Source organism: Lactuca saligna, chromosome 4 (assembly GCF_052625555.1).
Source record: "Lactuca saligna cultivar CGN05327 chromosome 4, ASM5262555v1, whole genome shotgun sequence".
Classification (NCBI taxonomy): Eukaryota; Viridiplantae; Streptophyta; class Magnoliopsida; order Asterales; family Asteraceae; genus Lactuca; species Lactuca saligna.
Window position 1 is genome coordinate 31,387,357 of NC_136420.1, and position 12,792 is coordinate 31,400,148.

Here is a 12,792-nt window from a genome sequence, read left to right on the forward strand (position 1 = left end):
GGATGGTCAGGGTAACTCGGGAGGAGGATATCAGGATTTCTCTGGATATTTTGAGGGTGTGTTATCCCCTGCATTCTTCGGGGTTGTATCGGGAATTATATTGTGTTGGAATTTTGTTGGATTTGGTAAGTTATATCCCGGGATGACTTTCTGCTATTTTTGGGTTATTGGGTTCGTTATATGCCATTCTACATGACCAGAAGCCTTCAGGTGAAACTCAGGTTTCTCTTGGGTTCCGATTGATCTGTAGCGGGAGGATAATTTTACATACGTTATTCATTCCCTGGGCAGGGATGATCTTACGTGGTTGATCCGGTTTGATTTTTGAGTTGATTTGTAACTATTATGTGGTAGTTAGAACCCTAAGTAGGGGAGAAATATAGAATTCTCGGGTTAAGTGTCAGACATTGTAGGTTTGTCAGTTGCGGTTCAGACTGTTGTTTTCAGATTTTGTTGGGCAGATATTGACCGTGAACCTCTCCAGAAGTAGGTATATTCAGCTCCAGGTGGTTTGTGATTCTTTGGTTTAGGTGTTAGGATGTCCTCGACCATTGGTCATTGAGTTCGTCTTTCAACGGGAATTCCTCGAAGGATTCAAGAATCGATAGTTAAGAGCAAGGAATACGTCACCCACCCCTCCATATCAGAATCGGGTTTGGCAACCTTTGTGATAGCCTGGGAAGTCTTCTAGTGCTAGTTTCGTGTGGGTAGAATCTGTGCAGTCTCGATCAAGTATGGGATCTTGTTTCGATCAGTGATGTGGACGTCTTCTATTATTGATGGAGGTGGTGTGTTGCTTTATCTCGGTAAATCTTTCCTTTTGGATTTTGTTTGGGTTTCCCTAAGAATATGCATGGTTCTGTTGGGCTATAGCCTTTGAATTGAGTGATGTGTATTCTCACTAAGCTTTATTATTACCCGTTGTTTATTAATATTTTCAGGAACACATAGATTTGGCTTTACTGCATCGTGCTAGACAATATTTTCTAAAACTGTTATGACTATTAAAACTTTCACTTTAATGTTTTAAATGATGCTTGGAAATGGTTTAACGTTATGAATATTTAAGAAAATTACTTCATGTTTTCATTTCATATTTAATTATAATAAGATACTTCTTAGGTTTTGTTTTGAAAAAATATTTAATTTATTTATGTTTTTTTAGATGGATATTACATTTTCATTATTTTTTGGAAAGTTATTAGGAAATGGGTGATGATCTGTACACAATACTTTTTAGTCATACATAACAATTTATTTTTTATACATTTGTAGAGTACAACCATCTAATGCATAAATTGTTGTGTATAGGAAAAATGACTAATTTTTCTTAATTTGTATTGGTCTTTGCAATATGTGATTTGGTGTGGTCACAATCGAAGCAAAAGAAAATTAAAATGCAAAGAAATGAGATGATGTGTATTTGCGAAGGAAAAAGACAGAGAAAGTGTTATTAGATGAATAGGTTGTAAATATTAACATGATTTGTCAAATTTTGTGGATCATGTTAGAAACACTTTTTGAATTCTACAATTCGACCCAATTTCTCACGGTTACAACTTACACGAATTCATAATTTGGATGATCGAAGAAAACATAAACTAAATTTTAGACAAAACTCGAGACCAAAATATAGAAATACTTTGCTTTGCTACGTTTTTTTTTCAAGACAACATGTTGGTAGAGTTACGCTAAGATACAAATAATAAGATCTACACCAACTCAATTTTTGCTATGATAAAGACACCAACATATTGAATTCTATTATAAAGATAGATGAAGGTTGGTTTTCTGGTGAGAAAATAAACGAGCAGACACATTGTCTTATACGGATCCTATTTCAAAACGGGGCCCTGCCCCACACATCGTAAGAGCAGCCCTCCTTGACTCCAGCATAGGGTCTACCCTTGGACCCTGTTAGGGATAATGCCTCTTCAAACCCCATTAGGGACAATGCGTCTTCAAACCCCATTAGGACCCTTTTCCCCGAAGCCCATGTTTAAAAGTTCACATTAGCTTATTTGATTGTTCATTCTCCAATATTGGGTTATAACCAAAGTGGAACTTAATATGTCTAGATTTAATCTCGACTATACTATTGAGGCCATTAAAATCATCAATATTTGTGAGAGTTGTGACCTTGTAGCCTAAAAATAAAAATTAGATGGTTGATATACAGGGTAATGTAAAAGAAATATGAAATAGATTGAAATAACACGAAAAACCCAATTAAAAAAAGAAAAGAAAGAAAGAATCACGACAAGGAAAAAAATAAACACAAACTTGTTAGAATATAAAGAGAAGAGAAGATAAGAAAAAATATCTACTTTTCATCTCTATATATTTCCACTTTGTATCTCTATATATTTCAACACTAGCTATAAGATCCATGTATTACCTGGGTTAATTATAAAAAATTAAATATAAAGGTCTAAATATTTAAGAACTTTGGAATTATAAGAAAATAAAAATAATAATGAATTATTAAAAATGATTTTTTATCTTTTAAATTTAAATAAATAAATAAAATAAACTAATAAGCTTTAATTTAAGAATTTTGAAATAAAAAGGTAAATCCATTAATGAAATTGATATTCATTTATTGCTACAGTTAATGTAATTATTACATTAAAGTATTATGTAGAATTTATTAAAATAAAAAACCCCATAAAATGATATGTGGAAAATAAATTAATTCAAAACAACCACAAAATGATATTAGACAAAAATAAATGAAAGTATGACATGTGATAAAAAAAAACATTCATTTATTAGAATTAGATGAGAGTTGTAAATTATAAGAATTCATAAAAAGAAAATATGATTTTTTTTTTCAACCAAATATCATTTTAGCTCTTTATTCATAAATGATAAAAGGTAAATAAAGATTAGTCATTTAAAATTCAAAACTTTAAAATACAACTAATAGTGTGTGGGTATTAATTGTAAAATATCACATGTTTTGTAAGGACTGTAATCATGCGTTATATCTATGAATTTTATTTAAAGTTTGGTTGATATTTATAAATTTAATTAGGTGTAATACCTATGTATTATATGGATTCATTTAAAAAAATTAATGTGAAAATTCTAAACATTTGAAAATTTTGAATTTATAAGAAAAATTTTAAAAATATTGAATTATTAAAATTAAAATGTTTTTTCTCCTTTAAAAAACTAACAAAGAAGCTTATAATCTAACAATATTAAGAGTTGATTGAAATGTGTCCATTAGCTAATGATTAAGGTGATCTTTGTTTTTTTTGAAACAAAAATTTAGAAAGTCCACAAACTATTTTTGCAACCCTCTGCAGCAGAAGACATGGACCAAACAGATGTAGTCTATAATAAGAACCATGTTCGATTTTTAACATTTGCGGACAGTTGCAAATATTAAAAAATTAAAATACACAGATTTAATAAACCGAAATAGTTTTTCAATACCGAAAATTTAATAATATTCTTCTTAAAACATTTCAGCACAATATGAACCTAAATTGATGAATATCCGCAATAATATGTCACATTTCAGCAACAATTTATCACATTTCAGCAAAAAAAATAATAATAATGACATTTAAGCACAATATATGACATTTCAACAAGAATTTATGATATTTCAGCATGAATTTATGATATTTCAATATATATTTGTGATCTTTCAGCAAGAAATTATCATTATTATAGTTGGAAAACAAAAAAAATACAGCAGCAACAAGGATTCAACATGTATGAAAAAAATGAAATTAGCAACGATTTAGGATTCAACAACATAATCATCAACAAGGAATTAGAAATAAAACGAAAACAGCAGGGTTAAAACAGGATTCATCAAGAAAAAAGAAGAACAAGAATTCGTTGGGATTTTATACTCAACTGCCTATTAATCAGCGAGAATAATAGGAAAAAAATAACTTACCTGGAGTCGTTGATGACGTCGACTGCCCATGCGAGGAAGAAAGATGCACCGGGGAAGAATGGTGCGACTGGGAAGGAAATTACATCGACGATCAGGCAGCGGCGACAAGGAGTCAGTGTCGGCGGCGACTGGGATGCGATGATTGGAAGCATTCGATGGGTTCTTGAGAAAAAGGTATCTGATTTTGCTATGCAGCGCTTTTTTGGAGTGGGATCCCATTTTATTTTTAGGTTTTAGGTTTGAAAAGGTGGGAAGATGAAACATCCCAAAATATGAAGATAAAAATTTCATTTTAAAACACCCAAAATGCCCATTTATCATTCACTAAAACACTTAAAGCTATTTTATAATAAAAATAGTTATCAGAGTACAATCCCAAAATCTCAATGTTGCAGAAAATATGGGTGTATGTACTACGATCAAGCCGGGCCCTTCCCTTTCGAGCCGGAAGTACTGAAACCATAAACAACAACTATAAGCACAAAGCTAGTAAGTTCCCCGAATACCACATACCATACATAACATACGAGTCATACATATCAAACATGCAATAGAAGGTGCTATGTGCCAACCATAGTCTTGCCATTATGCCACGAGCCGTATCATGGTCTTTCACTGCCAAGCTGAGGGCCAACACCTTGGGTCTTACAGACAAGTGCCAAGAGCCACCTCCTAGTCTCCATGCAAGCATCACAAAGACAACTAGCATATAATATACAACTACTTATCTACTTAACTGCCAGAGTCTAACCTCTTGTCTTGCATACATATTTTCCAGGAGCCACCGGTCTTTCATATAAGTGCCAAGGGTCACCACTGGTCTTCCTATAATCCATAAACCAGTAGGCCGATATTGGTGCCTTTGACCTGATAATATAGTGAGGAGACTCACCTTGCACTACTGAATCACATCACAGGTGGTCAGACAATCCCCCGAACTATCAATATAAAATAACACCCAATTAAGAATTGGAGACGAATCGATATCCTTCAATCCTTATTTAGGTTAAAAAGACCATTTTACCCCTTCTCTAGTTAGGCCCATGACTAAGAGCCAATCCTACAATTCAAAAGGCCCAAACATGGCCCAACATATCCCATGGTAAACCCTGATTAATCCTCTGGTCAAAGACAAATTCAACACTCCATGTTGACCAAACACACCGTGTTGCCCCTTGGCCACGCCGTGTTCCGCCAACATCCAATCAGTCGGGAAAAATCCCGAACATACATCGTTTTGCCTTGCCAACACGTCATGTTCGCCTGAGATTCAAGAGCTTAATACACTAAGTTGTTTTCTCCGATTCCAAGAGCTCCAAAGCTCAGATCTAGTCCATAACGTGGTCCAGAAGGATAAGTTTTCTAACTTTCTCCATTGGGACTACCCAAAAAGGTTCAAAACTAAATCCATAAAGCTTAATAATGTAAGAGCTTAACCAATAAGCACTTAATCCTCCAAGTCCAAAGTCTATCCTTTCTAGAAGCAACTCAAACACCATAACCATCCCTAAAGTTGGTGCTTTATAAACATACATGTCCAATGCATGTCTTGAACCCGAATTAGGTCAAAATGGGGATTCATGACCTAATCTCTATGCATGACATCAAAATTGATTATAATCCAGATCGAAAATACTATTAACTCCTCTTGATCTGGAGATTCATAAAGTTGCCAACTTTATGAGGTCTAACCATTCCATCATTCAAGAATAAGAAGCTAAAGGAACAAAAATCAAGTTTTAACAACTTGGAATGATAAAAATTGAGTCGTGAACACTTACAAAGGTCCAGAAGAGTGCTAAAGTGGAGAATGGGGACTTGCTTGTTTAATCTTTGCTTCCTTCCTCCTCCTTCTTCCTTCTTAGATCCAAAAAGCACCAAACTAACTCTAAAAATGGAAGAAGGTGATTAGGGTTTCTTTTAGGGCTTGAGGGATTTATAAAGGACAACCATAGCCTCCTTATTCCTTTAAATAGGGAGCAAAAAACCCAGAAGATTAGGGTTTTCATCCCATTTGTCAACACACCATGTTTCAAGAGGCAACAAGCCGTGTTGGCCTTAATGAAAACCGCACATTTCTTACCTACGCATGTTGTGTTGGTTCCTCCAATACGCCGTGTCCAATCCTTAAAAAGGGATTTACTCCCAACAATTGTTTCTCAACATTCCGGGTGTTAAAACTCTCTCATACTTAAATTAGATTTTTATCCTCGAAATCATTCCTTACCATCCCAGGAACGCCAGACAGCCTGAAGAACGCAACCACAACCCCGAGCATACAACGGTCGTCCCAAGGATACCAACCCAAACTTAGCAGAACTCTCCAAACCCGATGATGAACGAATCCTTCATTCCTTGCAGAAAACCACCCCTACCTTACCCGAAACCTAAAATTTGAAGTCTCAAATTGGTCTTACTCCCTGACAGACCGCCCATACTGAATAACTACAATGTCGAAACCTCATTGAATTCCAAACTAAACAAAACACTTCCACCCTTGATTATCTTGATGCCTCCATTTGGGAACAAAATCACTGGCCGTTTACTGCTGCAGAACACTTGTTCTTGACAGAAGGCTTAGATAATAATTCGAGTAGAAGACTCATCCCTGAAACGGTTAGATTCAGACAAGAGTTGCGTAATATGGTCAAATCAATTACTTTGAGATGATTTAATCCAAGCTGCAAGTGACTTAGCATATTCCCTGAATAACAAGCGACTCCACACATGAATCCCAAATCACTAATACCGCCACAACTTGCCTTGACGCCCGATAGCTAGTTCCAAAAGCAGTTGAGACCTCCCTAGTCCCAACTTACATGCTAACTATCCGAATCATCGGATTCCCACTCGGTTGCTGAGTCAAATAGACACACATACTCGCCCCATGCGACTCCCGAATGCAAGCCTCAATTGGCAATAATTGCCCTAGCTATCCCGTCACCAAATCCAATGCTAAAAGTGAATGCTACATGACTAACTGTAGTCTTATATCACACTCGGCCTCCAATGGCCTACCATTTACTAATTCCAAGCATGTTGTGGCCCTCCCACAGTCTTGCAAACTTTACCACCATGGTCTAATCCATCTGAAGTAATCCATAATTATGCTTATATTTGATAAACAAAACTTTTATTTAATTATTAGAAAAATTAAATATTCTTCTAATTTTTGTTTTTATTTTTCTTCATACCTATTTAAGATGATGACAAGTATACAAATTTAACATTTCAATCAAATTTAAATTAAATTAAATGATGTTTTGTTACCATCTAAAATAGATAGGAAGATAATAGGTATATAATCCTTTATAATAAGTGAAGGGTTTTTTTTTTTTTTTTTTTTTTTTTTTTGCCGCATGTCGATCGCTAATAAGTTTTGACACTTGTCATTTTGTGATATTTTTTAAATAAATAATATCCACATATCAATTAATGGATTTTTTTTTCAATTTTTAAAATTAAAAAGCCACATAATCTTATACTTATACATGTAAATATTATAATAAATTGCAATTAATATGTTTTTTCATTTCTAATTTCAAAATTTTATTTAAAAAAATACTTATTATTTATATTTTAGTATTTTATTTTCTTTAATCAACTCGTATAATACACGAGTTTTACACCTAGTTATTATTATATGATGATTTAGAATTTTAGGCTTTAAATGTTGATTTAGAAATAAATATATACATATATTACTCTATATATTCTCTTCTTATGATAGATTTTTTACTAAAATATGTTTATTTTTTCAAACAAGATCTAGAATTATATCAGGATATAATCTAAAATATATTATTATGTTTAGAAATCACAATAGTAAACGGAATAGCGTCAATAGTCAACAAAAATTAAGTTAAAATAAACAATTTAAATATTAAGAAAATAATATTATACCATATAATAATCATATATATAATAATATTTCACCTTCTTTTTCTCCAGAAATAACAGGATCTCCCGGGTCTACATGGCACCCTTTTAAATTAATTATCTGCGTTTTCACTATCACCACCAGTCCACCACCACCAACGGCTTCTTAAATCCTTTTCCCACCCCCCTCTCTTTCTCTCTCTAAAATCTTTGACTGCTTTCTCTCTCTAAAATCACAATAAAACCCTAAAATCTACAAGCAAAAGAAAAACCCACCTCCTTTTATGGACCAAACACGTATTCAGTGTTCTTCAATAACCTTAACTTTATGATCTTCACTTTTGCTCCGACAACCTGTTCATCATTTTGGATTTTGCTGTCTTGACTGGTACGTGCTTCAGCTTTTAGTCAAAAAGCAATTGATCTGAGGGAACCCCTGTCAAATGAGGTTTCTAATTGAATCCTGAAGCCTTACCAAATTTCAAACCTTGTTTACCTTTTTTGCTCCGATTTTACGTTTACTGGGATGGTTGTTTTGTGGAAGATATGGGTACTTGTGATTCTTCTTGGGGTTTCTCGGGTTCTTGTGATTTCACAGAACCTAACATGCAATTCCAATGATTTAAAAGCTTTAGAGGGTTTCAGGAATGGAGTGGAATCCGCCATTGATGGATGGTGGCCTACGAATTCATCATCATCCTCCTTCAATTGCTGTAATTGGGTAGGAATTAAGTGTGATTCCGATTCTGGTAGGATTGTTAGATTAGAACTCCAGAAGAAAAGATTAACAGGTGCTTTTTCTGATCTAATTTCCAATTTAGATCAACTTAGAACTCTCAATCTTTCTGGTAATTTCCTCAGCGGGCCTCTTCCACTTTCCCTCTTTCATTTCGCCCATCTGGAAGTTCTTGATTTGAGCAGTAATGATTTTCATGGAGCTTTCCCTGATAGCATTAACCTACCTGCACTTCAAGAATTAGACTTCTCTGGTAATGGCTTTCATGGTTCTCTTCCCGCTGGTATATTTGTTAATTCCACTGGACTTCGTGTGCTTAAATTAGCTGTGAATTCGTTAAATGGAAGCATCCCACCCGAACTCGGGAACTGTAAATCTCTTGAACATATATGTGTCGCTTCCAATCTTCTTTCCGGCGCTATTCCGGAGTTCTTATTCCATCTACCTCGATTGGGGGCATTGGATCTTCAAGACAACTCCTTCACCTCCATCACCGGAATCGGTAATTCCTCTAGCCATGTTACTCGTTTGGATGTTTCATCAAACCAGCTTTCCGGGAATCTACCGGATTTCTTCCAAAATTTTCCAAACTTGACTCATTTCTCAGCTCAATCGAATCGTTTCTCCGGTGGCATACCTTCTTCACTCTCAAATTCACCGGCCATTTCTTTTCTTAATTTAAGAAACAATTCCTTCGATGGTCCGATTGAATTCAACTGTTCCATGATGACGAACCTCACCTCACTTGATCTTGGCACCAACAACTTTTCCGGTTCCATTCCTGACGACCTGTCATCTTGCCGGAATTTAAAAGCTATAAATCTCGCTAGAAACAGATTCCATGGTGAAATCCCTGAAACTTTCAAGAATTTCCGATCACTATCTTACCTTTCCCTCTCGAATTGCAGTTTCAGTAACCTCTCAACCACTCTGAAAATCCTTCAACACTGTCCAAACTTAACCGTTTTGGTTCTAACCATGAACTTTCGTGGTGAACAGTTGCCGGCGGATGATGATAAATTAAGTTTCAGAGCACTCAAAGCTCTCGTAATTGCAAACTGTGGACTTTCCGGCAGCATACCCACGTGGCTAAAAGATTCAACACAATTGCAGTTGTTAGATTTATCGTGGAATAATTTGGTAGGTTCGATTCCATCTTATTTAGGTGATTTCCAGTCTCTTTTTTACTTGGATCTATCCAACAACTCGTTATCGGGGGTGATACCAAAGAACCTCACGCAATTACCTTGCCTCAGTTTCCGGGAAATCTCATTAGAAGAGGGTTCACCGGATTTCCCGTTTTTCCGGCGACCCAACATCAGTAACAGAGCAGTCACGTTGCAGTATAATCAGATTATGAGCTTCCCGCCTCTTCTTGATCTCAGTAACAACCACCTCATCGGGTCAATCTGGCCGGAATTTGGGAACTTGAAAAGGCTAATTGTTTTGGACCTGAAACACAACAATATCTCCGGTGGAATTCCCAGCTCTTTGTCAGGGATGACGAGTATTGAAATTCTTGATCTATCGTATAACAATTTGACAGGATGGATCCCTCCTTCGTTGGTGAATTTAACCTTTTTGTCCAAATTTAGTGTCGCTTATAATGATTTAACTGGGTTGATCCCAAAGGGAGGCCAGTTCACAACGTTTACAAATTCAAGCTTCGAAGGAAACAAGTTATGCGATTACAATTGCCAGAATTCAAACGAACTCTTTCCACAATCCCAAAACCGGAAATCCAGGAAAAGCAAAGGCGCGATTGCAGGTATGGCAATCGGAATCGGAATCGGAACATTGTTCATTCTTCTACTCATGTTCTTGATCGTTCTTCGCGCAACAACCAGACAAGAAGTCGATCCAGAAAAGGAAGACGAAACCGATAGCAACAAAGAAGAACACGAATCGAGACTAGTCGTTCTTTTCCAGAAATCAAACGAAAACAACAAAGATCTTTCCCTCAACGATCTTTTGAAATCAACCAACAGTTTCGATCAAGCAAACATAATCGGATGTGGAGGGTTCGGTCTCGTCTTCAAAGCCACCCTCCCAGACGGCCGGAACGTCGCCATTAAACGGCTTTCCGGCGACACTGGTCAAGTCGATCGTGAATTCCAAGCGGAAGTGGAAACCCTCTCGCGGGCCCAACACCCAAATCTCGTCCTCCTTCAAGGCTATTGCCAACACAAAAACGACAAATTCTTGATCTACTCATTCATGGAAAACGGAAGTCTCGATTACTGGCTACACGAAAAACCAGACGGCCGGTCAAAAGTAAACTGGGACACCCGGTTACGAATCGCACAAGGCGCAATTAAAGGACTCGCGTATCTACACCAATCATGCGACCCCCATATCCTTCATCGTGACATCAAATCAAGCAATATACTTCTAGATGAGAATTTCGAAGCCCATTTAGCTGATTTTGGGCTTGCGAGACTGATACTACCATATGATACTCATGTGACGACTGATTTGGTTGGGACTTTGGGGTACATTCCTCCTGAATATGGTCAGGCGTCGGTGGCATCTTACAAAGGCGATGTTTATAGTTTTGGGGTTGTTCTTTTGGAGCTTTTGACTGGGAAAAGACCGATGGATATGTGTAAACCTAAGGGGAGTAGAGATTTGATTTCGTTTGTGATGCAGATGAAGAGGGAGAAACGGGAGAATGAAGTGTTTGATTCGTTTGTTTTTGATAAAGATAATGCCAAGGGGATGTTGTGGGTTCTTGAGATTGCTTGTGTTTGTTTGAATGAGAATCCCAAGTTGAGGCCTTCGACTCAGGAGTTAGTTTCTTGGCTTCATCATGGTTGTCTTGGCACTTAGTTTTGTTTGTTTGTTCGTTCGTTTATTTTTTACATTTGTTTGTTTTGTAATGTTGATTTTGGTGTATATATAAGTACATGTATATAAGCAGGAAAATGGGTTTCGGAAAACATTGCAAGTAGCGATGAATATAAGCAGGTACCCGACCAAATCCCTTGGAACTGGAACCTGAGGTTCCTAAAATGTTGGAATCGGAATCGAAACTGGAACCGCCTACACCGGTTCTTCAGTATTCAGAACCGGAACCGGTGGGAACCAGTTCCGATATTGAATACCCAGTTTCTAAATATCTTAAAAAATTTCACTATAAAAAATAGATACAATAAGATACAACATATATTAAGTCAAAAATTACAAAAATCTTGTAAGACCATGTGAATTTAAAACAGAGTTCGTCAAAAAGTGTTCTCCTATAGTTCAAACTTAATACCTCAAGATCTAATAGTAACTTATAATAGCAAAATTGTTGCATGATTGTCAATTCGTGGGGGTTCTTAATTAGAAGAAGGAAGCCTAACAAAACACCTAATTACTAAAAACATGGTGGACTTAAAAATTTATAGGCAACCTTTCATTTTAATATTTTGTAATCCTACCGATTTGGGATGACCATCAATTTTTCTTGTTTAACTTAATATCCCACATCGTAAAACACGCTGCATTGGAAATAGAAGACTATTAGATAGAGATATACTTGAAAAGTTTGAGGCTCGTGCTAAGCACGACCCGTTAAGGGTATTTTTGGTATTTCCTGGAAAAACCAAAAGATTACATTAACAACCATAACAAACACATCGTAATTTTTTTTTCTTCATAAGGTTAAACGCAATAAATAGCAATGAACTTTTATTCATAGTTTTTCAAATGATTCTATTGATCAAAAATTGTAAGAAGAATGCTATTATTGGTAAACGAATGTGAGTGCATTGGTATTACACTTGGCCAAAATATATTATGCTAGTAACCAAAAAAGTAAAAGAATAGTGTTATAAATTGATGTATTTTCAATGTACAATGCATGAATAAGAAAAAGAAAATGATTCTACATTGTTATTACCGAAAGTCCATTGCTATTTACTTATATGAATTTTTTTGTATTATGGAAAATCTATCAACGCCTATTCAGATAGGCCGATTTTAATTGATCTTTGATGTATTGTCCATCGTTCTAAAGAAGGTCTCATGATGGCATCCTTGCTAATTTTAGAATGAGTAAGTGTTAATGCAAACAATTTGAATCATAATGTATATTTATTCATAGTTAGATAGTTTATTGAAAGCTTGAATAGCTATTTTGAAATGAAAATTTAAAACCTTCATTCTTTGTTTCATGGATCATGTGTGAATCATCTACACCAACAATCTCAGCAACAAAGATGGGAGTTTAAGTTTGTTAACAAGAGCATCTTCTCTCGTCACGAAACATGAG

The 12,792-nt window shown here is 35.6% G+C and overlaps 1 pseudogene; it reads left to right on the plus strand.

The window, feature by feature from the left end:
• The first annotated feature begins 7,937 nt into the window (after positions 1-7,937).
• On the plus strand, positions 7,938-11,473 carry LOC145041494 (phytosulfokine receptor 1 pseudogene; annotated as a pseudogene).
• Positions 11,474-12,792: the final 1,319 nt, after the last annotated feature.